The 12,689-nt window shown below is 49.0% G+C and overlaps 1 protein-coding gene across 1 annotated transcript in view; it reads right to left on the bottom strand.

Moving 5' to 3' along the window:
- Nucleotides 1-12,689, bottom strand: part of AMOTL1 (angiomotin like 1) — a 91,969-nt gene that overhangs the window by 31,729 nt on the left and 47,551 nt on the right. The gene's annotated exons all lie outside the window — the stretch shown is intronic.

The following is a 12,689-nucleotide window of genomic DNA, read 5'->3' as shown; positions in this document are numbered from 1 at the left end:
ATGCAGGCAGGAGCTTTCACCTAATGATTGCACCGTTTACTAATAGAGTTATAACTGTAGGGTCATGATTCCAGTCCTTAGTCACTCCTAAATACCAACAACGCAGCAGGGACCGGGTAAATTGTCTCCTCGTCTGCTCCTGACAGTGATGTATACATCTGGCACGAACGGATAAAGGAAGCATTGACTCAAAAACGGCATTTTTGCCTAGGTGCGCAGCTAATATTTCGGCAGCCAGCCAGCCTCTCCCTGCCCCCCTTGCCACAAACCCCACCGCTGAGAAGCGTAAGCCGGTGGGCTCGAAGGAAACACAAGGGATGCATTACTCACCCTTCGAACACCGCTCCCTGCCTGGAGCGAGACCGGCTGATCGGCCGAATTGGGAGGCGAAAGGAAGTGATGTGAGGGAAGCAGCGTCCCCGAGCGGCTTTAGCAAGCAGCAAAGGGAAGGGCTGCTGCGGAGCTGCTGGAGGCACAGCCCCGGTCAATCACGGCGAGCCACGAAAGCCATCTTCCAGTGCGAGACCTCATTGTGTCACTCCCCGGCTAACAGCATCCATCACCCACCAGGCTCGTGTCAGGGAAGGATAAGAAGCGAGCTGGCAGCAAACCTTCTTGTGGGCTAGGCTTTCTGACAGCGGGCGGCTCTTTAATCCACCCCGTCACAGTTTGCAATGGCTGGAGGATAACCCAGGAGGATGTCTTAGCAGTCAGGGTAACCCTGCAGCTGGTGGCCAGGCAGGACCAGAGTCCCTCGCTCCTGTCCTGCATTTCAGCCCTGCAAGCTCTAGAAAGGAGCTGTTTGAAAAGGGGGAAATTCAGGCAGGGAGCAGCTCAAAGCTTGTCTGCACCAGACCCATCTCTGTCCCTCCATCCATTGCACAGGCAGCCCCAGAGCCTTGGCCAGGGTGAGCGGCCCCACGCAGAGCCTCGCTGTGCACAGGCTGAGCCACTCAGCCCAGATGCCAAAGTTGTGAAATTTCTACACCGCGCTTGTCTAAGAGACTCAACCCGGACCACATGGGACATCTGCGTCAGAGCCCAGTTTGGCTGGAAAATAAGCTGGCTGCTGGACCCCACCTGAAGTCTGCAATCAAGCACCTTCTGAAAGTTGTATTTTAGCTTAATCACAAGCTATTAGGCTTGCTGTAGCTGTCGTTGCCTTTATTTCTGTACCCTGCATGAGGCAGTAGACCTAACAAACAGATGTATTTGCCCCATGAACACTATTTTTCAGACAGACGATTTTGTGCTATATGAATACATAATAAATATGATTACTTGTCTTCAGCACCTGCACAGCTTCTCGAAGCAGGGTTTTCAAAAGCCCTCAGTGTTGGCCTAATGCTGCTGACAATAACCCATCACTGTCTTCAACTATAGCAGAACAAGATGAAAATTGAAGGCAATTTTAAAGCCCTGCCCTAAAAGCGAACAGCGCTGCTCTAACAAGCCTGTCCCCACCAAGCCACACGACAGCAAGGAAAGCCAGCAATTCAACCCCATCTTCTGCCCAGAGGGAAAGCCAACGGGGCTCTGCAGCCTCCCAGATGCAGCACGCACACAGCTCCGCGCTTCCATCCTGGCTCTAGCGCTCTGCCCGATCCATCCAGCCTGGCATGGAAAGGTATCGAAATGGAGCAAAGACCAGCGATGAGCACGTTCCCAAACACAAGCACACTGCTAAACTGCCCAGCAGCACAGATCCCAGTCCGGGCTCAGTGTCCTTGGGAGGAAGATCCCAGCCAAGCTGCATGCAGCCCGCATTGGGAAAGCCTGTGCTGAGCTCACCCTGGCCTCAGAATGGCTTTTACCCACACAGCGCAGACATACCCCAAGGCTGCGCCTCCCCTGGTGAATTAAACATCTATGGAGGCAGCTCAGGAGCAGAGCGGAGGGGCCATTCCCCACAGGCAGCTCCCGGGCCAGGAGGGTTTGCTGGTTTGCTCTCAGCCCCAGGCATGTTACTTCTCTGGCAGCGGTGCAGCCTAATGACTAAGGAGCTAAATGTCTACTGAAAGTGGATAAAGCTTTCCGAAGGACAGGAAGGTGGGGAGGTGCTGTATGACACTGTGTATGGCCAACAAAACATACAGTAATTCATAGAATCATAGACTGGTTTGAGTCGGAATAGAACTTTAAAGATAATCTAGGCCAACCTCCCTGCCATGAGCAGGGACATCTTCAGCTAGATCAGGTTGGTCAGAGCCCCGTCCAAGCTGACCTTGAACACTTCCAATGATGGGGCAGCCACTACTTCTCTGGGCATCCTGTTCCAGTGTTTCGCCACCCTCATTGTACAAAAAAATATTCCATATATCCAATCTAAATCTACTGTCTTTTAGTTTAAAACAGTTGCCCCTTCTCCTATCATCACAGACCCTGGTAAAAAGTCTCTCTCCAGCTTTCTTATAAGCCCCCTTTAAGTACTGAAAGGCCACAATCAGGTCTCCCCGCAGCTTTCTCTTCTCCAGGCTGAACAAGCCCAACTGTCTCAGCCTGTCCTCGTAGGAGAGGTGCTCCAGCCCTCAGATCATTTTTGTAGCCCTTCTCTGGACCCGCTCCAACACTTCCATGTCCTTCTTGTGCGCTGAGGGCTCCAGAGCTGGACGCAGTACTCCCAGTGAGGTCTCACCAGAGCAGAGTAGAGGGGCAGAAATCACCTCCCTCAACCTGCTGGCCACACTTCTCTTGATGCAGCCCAGGGTACGGTTGGCCTTCTGGGCTGCCAGAGCACACTGCCGGCTCATATCCAGCTTTTTGTCCATCAGTACCCCCAAGTCACTCTTGGCAGGGCTGCTGCTTTCTTCCCCCAGCCTGTATTGATACCAGGGGTTGCCCCGATCCATGTGTAGGATCTTGCATTTGGCCTTGTTGAACCTCATGAGGTTCACATGGGCCCACTTCTTGAGCTTGTCTAGGTCCCTCTGGATGGCATAAGGTCCCTCAAACAAATCAACTGCACCACTGCAAATCTGCTGGGGGTGCACTCAATCCCACTGCCTACGTCACTGATGAAGACATTAAATAGTATTGGTCCCAGTAATGACCTGCGAGGGACACCACTCATTACTGGTTTCCAATTGGACATCGAGCCATTGACTGTAACTCTTTGGGTGCGGCCACCCAGCCAAGTCCTTATCCATCTAACAGTCCATCCATCAAACCCATATTTTACCAATTTAGAGGCAAGGATGTTGTGGGGAACCGTATCAAAGGCCTCACAGAAGTCCAGCCAGATGACATCCATAGCTCTTTCCTTACCCACTAATGCAGTCACTCTATTGTAGAAGGCCACTAGATTAGTCAGGCTTGATTTGCTCTTGGTGAAGCCATGTTGGTTGTCTCTAATTACCTCTCTGTCTTCCATATGCTTTGACATAGCTCCCAGGAGGAACACTGCAAAGTTTCATCTGTCACAGCTGGTGAAGGTTCTACCCATGCTGGCCCCACTCATCCATCCCTGTGCCCACACAGTGCACACCACAGCAGAAATGTGACAGCATGGAGAAACAGGAAAAAGGAAACTGCAGCAGCTATGCAAAAACACCCCTCACCGAACATCACACTAGCTGGAGCCAAAAACCAGCCCAGAAGATGGAGCCAAAAAAACTCTGCCAGAGGAGAGGATGCTGCCGCAGCTCTTTCCTCTATGCTGACTGCAGTGATTTGCTGTGGTGCTCGGCATCGCCTTAGCAGGATGAGGGGCATTCCAACAGGGAACGTATCATTTTAATTCAGGAAGTTAGGCTGCCTTGCTCTCTTGCATTTGTCATCAGGAAGGAAAGGAGCGTGAACCCCCACCCCGACTTTCTGGCTGGTGCATCTGCACCGTGGCCTTCAGACGCTGCTCAGCAAAGCCCAGGGCTGCAAGAAACAGCAGTAATGACTTCCCCTGAAATCCCCTTAAAGTGGTGGGCCCAAGGTAGCCCAAGAGCTCCTGGACACTGGCACTGGGTTAAGATGCTGCTCCCTGCTCACCTGCCTTTGGAGTTTACTGCCTCTACAGCCTCACCATTTCTGCCTGCTGCTGCGACCTCACAGCAGGACACCCTAGGGGGGTCACACTGACCTGGGGGTCTTATTTTACCTTCCTGAGACCAAAACCACATCTCCTAGCAGTACCTGGCAGTCCGAGGCTGTGCAAGCCAGTGAGCCGAGCGAGCCCGATGCAGAGTTGCTTGGCAAATTGTGAGGACAGCCCACCATGGGCACAGCTCTTGCACCATCCCCATGGTGCCCCTTTCTTTTGGTGCCCCAGTGTGTAAATCCCAACAAGGAACCCCACGCTCATCGTGGGACTGGCATAAATTTTTGCTCGAAAATCTGGACAATAAAGAACATCACGAGCGGTGGAGCAACGGATGTCACTCAGGATGCAAAAGATGCTCCACAAGCATGCGCAAACGCAGCCAAGCACACGGCACCTCTGCAGCGCTGCTGACAGCCAGTCTGCACTTGTGTGTTTTACCACAGCAATTAACTGAGCTAAATGTGAGTTTGTTTGACTTTACCTAAATAAAAGGCCACAGCTGATTTTATGCAAGTTAACACCCAGCTGTCTGGACACAGTTATACTGCTACAAAGACACAGATTTGCTACAGGTACAGATTTTCTCACTTCTTTATAGGAATAGCTTACAGGAATATAATTAAGTTGATCTCTGAATATAAACTAGTGTAGACACAGCAATTTTTCTTTTTCATAACGAAGCAGTACATTCTTTGGTCATAGATACAGCCGTTAAACACTTGCAGGAACTCCTGACACTGTACCGTTGGGAAATCTCAACCTCCCATGAATTTAACGTTTTCACATGCACTTTGGTCTGCCTAGCTTTACACTACAGAGGGAGGAGAGCTTCCCAGCATCTCCATTTTCTTGAACTACAAACCACTTGTTTTGCTGCTCAAGGTTTACACCCTGTAGGGCCACAGGAGAGACTCTCCAAAGTGTTTTCCAGCTTGGAAACTAAACCAGCAAAACCAATATTACATCTCTTGAAGCGCATCTGTTCAACATAATGAACATGTTTCCAACTTTCCTTTTACTTGCTTAATCTGTCCCAGTTTAATTCTGACTAAGCCTCCTGCAAAATCTCCAAGTGTATATGCAATAAAATCAACACAGCGATTCATACTAAGAAATCAACATTTCTAGAAATAGGAGAGTTATAACATCAGCTTAGCTCGCATCCAACCACTCACATAAAGCTCCAAAGAAATGAAGCAATCAGGATTACCCTGAGCTCCTTCAGACTTAGAAAAGAATGACATTCTCAAAATGCTTCTACTGTATTTTAAATGTTGATCTTACTCTGCATTAGAGCAGGTTAAAATCTTCCAGCCAAACACATTTTAATCTAAAATCATCCTTCTTAAAAGCATGACACCACGCAACATTATGAGTTTTGGAGATCTCTGCAACACTGCAGCTACATTTTTATTGAAAATATTTTTTTTTTGGTTGATACTACTGTAGCAGTAGGGCTCCTATATACTTCTGCAATGCAATGCAAAGAACTAAAAACGAAAAAAACTAAGGAAACCAGTTTTTAGAATAAGGAGCACCAGACAGGCAGTGAGCCTTTCAAGGGCTACCATACATAAAATCACAGAATGGCAAGGGTTGGAAGGGACCTCGGGAGATCATCCAGTCCAACCCTCTTGCTAAAGCAGGTTCACCTAGAGCAGGTTGTACAGGACTTCGTCCAGGCGGGCTTTGAATACCTCCAGAGAAGGAGACTCCACAAGCCCCCTGGGCAGCCTGTTCCAGTACTCTGTCACCCTCAGAGTAAAGAAGTTTTTCCTCATATTCAACTGAAACCTCTTCTGCTTTAGTTTGTACCCATTGCCCCTAGTCCTGTCGCTGGACACCACTGCAAAGAGTCTGGCTCTGTCCTCGTGACATCCACCCTTGAGATATTTGTATATGTTGATGAGGTCCCCTCTCAGTCTTCTCCAGGCTAAACAAGACCAACTCTCTCAGCCTTTCCTCATAGGGGAGATGCTCCAGTTCCCTCATCATCCTAGTTGTTCTCCTCTGGACTCTCTCTAGGCGTTCCTCATCTTTCTTGAGCTGGGGAGCCCAGAGCTGGACACAGTGCTCCAAGTGGGGTCTCACCAGGGCAGAGTAGAGGGGGAAGAGAACCTCCCTCGATCTGCTGGCCACGCTCCTCTTAATGCACCCCAGGATGCCACTGGCCTTCTTGGCAACAAGTGCATACAAGGGTCACCAGACTGCATTCTCTCTTTTAAGCGATGTATAGCTTGCGATGTATGTAATAGCTTGCAATGCAGTGTCTTCAGCAAAATACTTGACCATGGACCTCACTTTCATGAGAAGACCCCAGGCAAGGCCACCCAAGCCCCCATATTTCAGGATGGTCTTAATACACCTTGTATATCTTAACCCCTGGGAGCAAGAATGACCAACACAGAGGAAGTGGGGGGTGGGTGTTGTAGCTGTATGTAGGAATAAGAAACCCTGAAAGGACAATTAATGAAGTCCACATGCTGCTGACCATCAGAAAATTGTAAATACAGAAGAGCTTTTGCGCGACAAAGCAGGGCAGTATAACGAAGTAATGAAATGAAAATGCCTGTAAACGTTTTGGAAAGGGAAGTTCACCACTGCCTTGCTACAGGCACAGTGCAGTTCTCCTCTGTGTAGGGATGAAGAGTGGCCAGTGGAGGAAGGACTTTGTTTCAACATACCATGGCATTTACATTCATAATTACAATGCCCTCCTCTAAGCTATTTAGCTCATATTTCTCTCTGAATGCTTTACCTTCCTTTGCCTCTAGGGCAGACTGGCCTACATCCATCTCTCAAAGACTCTCCCAAGGGACTTCTCACAACTTCATACATCTACTGTGGATGCTCCAGCTGAGTCAGCAAAGAGAAAGAGGTGTTTCTGGGGTGCAGATCTTTGAAGCTGCCTTGGGCTTTTACCTTACAAAGAGAGTACAAAGTGCGTGAAAGATGCTTATTCCTGCCCATCTACTGGGAGCCTTGAGTCCGGATGCTAACCTCAGACCCAGGTGTCTACCTGACTTCAGCTATGATTCCTGCAGTCACAAAGCAGACTTCAAATGCAATTTTTTGCAGCTGTGAATAACAGAGGAATCAGTGTTGTCACTGTGTGGGGAAAAAAAGACAGGATGCTGGGAAACTCGGTAAGCCCAGTCTGATGGTCATGGTGCAAGGAAACAGTTATAGACCCATCATTAAATGCTATTATACTCAGAAATGGGAGAAGACTTTCCATAGCCAATGACGTAGCCCTCATGGTATCCTCTGGCTTATGGAATCAGCAACAGTTGCAGCACCTTGTAAAGACAAATGTTGATTTCAAAAAAACATTTGGCAGACTTGGACTCACGTCTCCAGAATTCACTATTTTGTTAGTGATGTTTGTTAGTGCTGGCAAGACTCGGCTCACCTTCTTGGGGGGTGATTACATCAATATTTGCAGGGCAAAATTATCATCTGAAAAGACACGTGTTATCTGTAGTTAAGAGAGGGACAGGATATCGTATTTCTTCACAGGGATCCACACACAGAATAAATACTCTTTCTAAAAGCCCAGCTGATTTTCAGCAAAGGAAAAGGTGCCTCCTTCAACCTCTGCACTCGTAGAGGAACCAGCCGGGATAATAACACAGAAGGGTAAGGAGAAATGACATGGGCATCACCCAAGCTGTGAGAACAGCTTAATTTCTCTTCCATTTATTTTAACAAAAGGCAGATTAGACCAGAAAGAGAGGATACAAAGTTCTTCCACAGGGCTGCCAGCACCCATGTCAGCTGGAAGTGCAGCCTCCAACCAACACTGGGGCTATCCTTGCAGAGAAACGCCAGCAGAAGTCAGCTTGGGTGTGACATCCCTCGCCTTGGCCACACTGCCAGCACGCCCGCCTGCCTGGGGTGTCTCGAGGAGGAAAAGGAGCTCCTTGTAATCCCCTCAGTGGCCACAGACATGTGGTTGAATGAGTAAATATCAACAGGTTGTCCGAAAACAGCACTAATGTGTGTGTGGGGGGGTTAATACACAAATAACCAGAGAAGCCACAGACTATTCCGGCAGTTAAATATAGGCTTCTACATCCAGGCAGGGTGGAATTTTATGAAGCACATAAAAAACTGGGATATCTTTAAAACCAGCCCAGATTTACTCTTCAGTCACATGCCATCTTTTAAAATGCATGGATTAAATCAGAATTAAAAGGTGCCTGCATGACTGACTTCTGCGTGTAGCCATGAATGAAGTCCCCTCAACAAGCAGTGGTGTGGAAACCACAAAGTTCAAGGCTTCATTTGCAATATACACGCTTTTTATTAATGGTGCAGAGAAAGAAATCATTCTGGATAAAAGACACCAGGATCTGACAAGGGCCACTGGGAGCAATGAAGAGGATTCATTGCATTGAGTGATCTGGATCACTGCTTAAGCAGGGCACAGAGAAACAATATTGACTTGAACAGGTCCAAGTTCATCCACCCAGGAATAAACACAGCAAACTACAGTAAAATGGTGGGCAATCCTGTCCTGGGCTGTGACTACCCTCCCATGCCTGACCGGGTAACAAGCCAGATGGGGAGCTCCCGGGGTCCCAATACCTGAAATGGCAAGTGTTAATGAGCTACGTAAATGAGGAACATTGAGTGCACTGCAGAGGTGATATTATATCTGATTAGCCCCTGGCTCAGCTGGTACTGCAACAGTGTCCAGGTGAGCTTTCCAGTGAAATAATTACAGGGCTTCAGGCTCCATCTGTTAACTGTGTTAAAGGACCGATAGCACAGGGTTCCTCACTGTATCTGACAAAGATATTGCAAAATCCTAACTGGTAACTAGAAAATACAGGCTAAACCTAAGAGGCAGATCCGTGCCAGAGATGGCAATTAGCTAGTGGAACAAGTCTGTAAAGGCCATGATGGATTGTCCAGACGGAAAGTGTTATAATCACCAGGACTGAATGTTTCATAAACTGGAATTAATTCACAGCGTTGTGCAAAAGACTAAATTAGATTATTTCCAAGCCCTTTTACCTGACAAGCTGTGACTCTCTGAACACGCACCTAAGGAAAGTTAGCAAAGACACCATTCAGGAATAGCTGCACATCTAGGAAAGGAAAGGTTTTCTGAAGATTATTACACTTGGCCAACTTAAAGCATTCAGAAGTTGTGAGTCAGGGCCCCAAGCATCATGCAACTGGCTTAAAAATACTGATATTTTAAAACAGGAACAAATATCGGTTCCTTTTTATTTGCCTTCTGGTTTTGTGGCCTTTTAAGCTTCAGGGTTCAAGCTTTGCTCTGCAGTTGTGACGCCCATAAAGCAGAGGTCACTAAGTCTAATTTATATAAACACTGAGATTACCACAGCACATATGACTCTAGGAGGTCTTCAGGACAGTATCAAGTATCTTGAGCTTTAGAGTAAAGTCGTGAGATTTCACCACGGTGATTATAAAGGCAACGTTCCCTTGAAAACCAGCCATGTGCCAAAAAAAAAAGCGCCAAACCAAAAAAGCAAGTAAAGCAGCAGTTGCAGTTATCCCATCTCCTTCCATAGCTCCCTGCCAGCATTTATGAGTTTCCAGCCGCTTTTCCCTCAACACAGAAGGACCAGGCGGGAGTGAGGGATTGGTGACCCTACAGGTCTTTTCCATCCCTGGTATCTGTGGGTGCTTCTTCTGGACCAATTCAGCTCTGTGCTTCTCTCCTCTCTTATCTGGAAGGCAGAAGCCTTTCGCACAGTCCCTGTCCAGTGGATGCCAGGATGGATGGGCTGGGCAACAGATATGGCCAGGACACAGGGAAGGAGAAGCTGATACATGAGATTTCCATCTGACCATGGGCAAAGCTCTGTTTCCATTAGCTTCTTTCCCAGGCCCTCCCGATAAGATGAAAGCTGGAATTTCTCACCTCACTTGCTCCTCTAACAGAAAAAAACCAGCCTCTCCAGACCCTACCCTTCCATTAACCTGATGAAACCGGGTAGTCCCCTACCTCCACCACTCTTATCAAGGTCCTCCATCCCAGCCAGATAGCTGGCTGTGAGCCTCCCCAGAGCCCAGGTGAGGGGGGCAAGCAGTGAGCCAGAGCAGAGGCACAGGAAGGTTTGCGCTTGGTAACAACCCAGCAGCGTAACATAGCCCCTGGCTCTCCTCCAGCAGCGCTCGGGGGCTGCCACCCAGACAAGTCCTCTAGCAGAGATGGGGCTGACATCCCCAGACAGGTAACCTGCTTTACCCCTCTCCATAGAGAGGAAATATTTGGGGCAGAGGCCATTTAGTGAAGTTGCATTTTAACCATGCTCATTCCAGACCACGGCAAGCCCATCCTGCGACACAGCCAGAGATGCGCGCAGGGATGCACCAGAGCACAGCTGCTGCAGATAGAGAAATGGCAAGTGATGAGCGTGCTGGGATTACTGCCGCTTCCTAAAGGCTTCTGTCACCCACATCTTCCCAGGTAACAGGGCTGTAAGGGGATCCTGCAGCCCATGGGGCCAGTTATTAGCTGGGATATGGCACAGGAAAAGAAACCAACCCAGCTCATACCAATTAAGAACAAGTCTGGTTAATGCCAACAGTGAATATTTCAGCACGCCCAAGCAAAGTGAAAGGTTGACATTCCTGTATCGAAAAATATCACAAAAAGAAGCCCGAGATGACAATGAAGACTACTGCTTCCCGACATCTCCTGCGCAGCCAAACATCCCCCCAGCCACTGGTGCTGTGCAAAGCAACAGCACAAGATACAATCTGCAAGCGAGCAACCGTCCTGCTCATGCTAATTATCACCTAAAACATAGCCGTCAGGAACACATAGGCAGGAAACATCCCCCAAAATCCAGGCACCGTGTGAAAGGAGCCAAGAAGGACCCATAAATCCTCATCTGCACACCAGGACCCAGAACCACCTTAGAGAAAGCACAAGAGAGCTCATTCGCCTTAGACCAAACCTAGCATTGGTGAAACACTCCCCAGCTACACCAACCTCCTAACCTGCCCCTGGAAACGCACGCTGGAGTAGTCAGCAGGGGTATTCAGCCCTTGCTGAGCTGCTAGAAACACTTTAATAAAGTCTGCAAACCGCAGCGGCTCTGCTCTGCCATGCTGCCAGTCCTCTGCTGCGCACCACATCCCCCTGGTGCCCCTGAACCTGCCAGGAGGGACACTTCTCCACCTTCATGCAAAGAAAAAGCAAACAGCACATAGGTGTAGCAGGCATCCCCTCTGCAGTGTGATTTGGGGGTTAAACCATGTTGCCTTACTGGCAATAAGCAGTAACCACCACCACAAGCCCGGGGGGGGTTCTCCCCACAACTGCTGGGGTGATCCAGCAGCACCCTGGGATAAGGCTGGGGGCTGGCCAGTGCTGCCAGTGTGGAAAGCTGCACGGAAATCAAGGGGTTTCTCAGCATTAACCTTGCTGATCAGGCATCTGGACAAGGTTTTGAAAGTGGTTTTGAAAGGATTTCCCACTCGACACCAGTGCCATTCCCAGTTAGCTGCAGCAGTGCATGCTCACACGGACACAGCAGAACAGACTCTGTGGGTATTGAATCCGCATTTTCCAAGAGTAATAAAAAAACCCAAACCAGCTCCTTTTCTGCGGGAATGAATCTGCTTGGTGCTAGAGATGCTTGTTAGCACCGTGAGCCGCTGTGGCAGAACACGGCCCCAGCTCAACCCCGCTGCCCTCGAGTTTGTATAGCTGTTTCTTAGCATAAACAGAGATTTTTGCTGAGCTCTTAAAAATATCATCTCGCTCTGAAAAAATTGCGCCAACTCCGCACAGCGGTAGGCTGGTAATCAAAACACATGTGTAACTGGAGGAAGGCCAGCAGGGCTCACTGCGGGCCCTCCACTTGTCACAACTGCCTTGCAACATCCATCAAAGCCACGTTCCAAGTTCCTCCCTGTCTTGACACAAAACCCATCACTTTTGCAAACACAGAAAAGCAGAGCATTCACCCCCTGATTTCATGCCTTATGAATTTCAGAAAGGAAGAGCTGGGCCAGCTGCACCATCTTTTCTCTATGCCTGTGCTACAGCAAAATAAGTGCATGCAACTTAAGTCGACACCAATAAAACCTTTGGGTATTTTGGGGTCAGAAAAGACCTAATGAGGCAGCTTGCAACATAAAAACCACTCACAATCACACTAGACAACACCAGCCTTCCAAATCCAGCAAAATACTGTCCAGGTGGTCAAAGAGACAGGAATGAGACAGAGAAACACTTGTATTTAGGTACAGCAAGGGAGCCCTCGATGCACAGGCTCGCCTTTGAAGGCAGCAAACCTGCCTGGGTGCTGGGCAGGACCCGCGCCGCTCACAGGCATCAGCTCGCAATGAGTAAGTGCTCTGGATTATTTTCAATGAGCTTGGAATAAACCTGTGCTCGCGGGGAGGCCAGGCATGATGGGCCCGGTACCGTGAAAGCCCCATGTGAGCTCTCTCAGGCAGATTTAAGTAGGGCATAAGCAGTACATATGCTTTATATTGCAGTCCTGGAGACGTAGGTGCCTCCACCAGCCATCCCATGCAGGCCTGGTGGCCGGGCTGTGATGTCCCCACCGCGTGCCCGAGGCTGAAGCTCACAGGGACCACGCCTAGGCGAGGCCCAAGCCTGGCAGAAGCTGGCTCCTCCAGCGAGGGCAGGAGCGGG

The sequence above is a fragment of the Egretta garzetta genome, unplaced genomic scaffold (genome assembly GCF_000687185.1).
Source record: "Egretta garzetta isolate BGI_Z169 unplaced genomic scaffold, ASM68718v1 scaffold58, whole genome shotgun sequence".
Classification (NCBI taxonomy): domain Eukaryota; kingdom Metazoa; phylum Chordata; class Aves; order Pelecaniformes; family Ardeidae; genus Egretta; species Egretta garzetta.
This window is presented reverse-complemented; position numbering and strand designations above follow the sequence as displayed.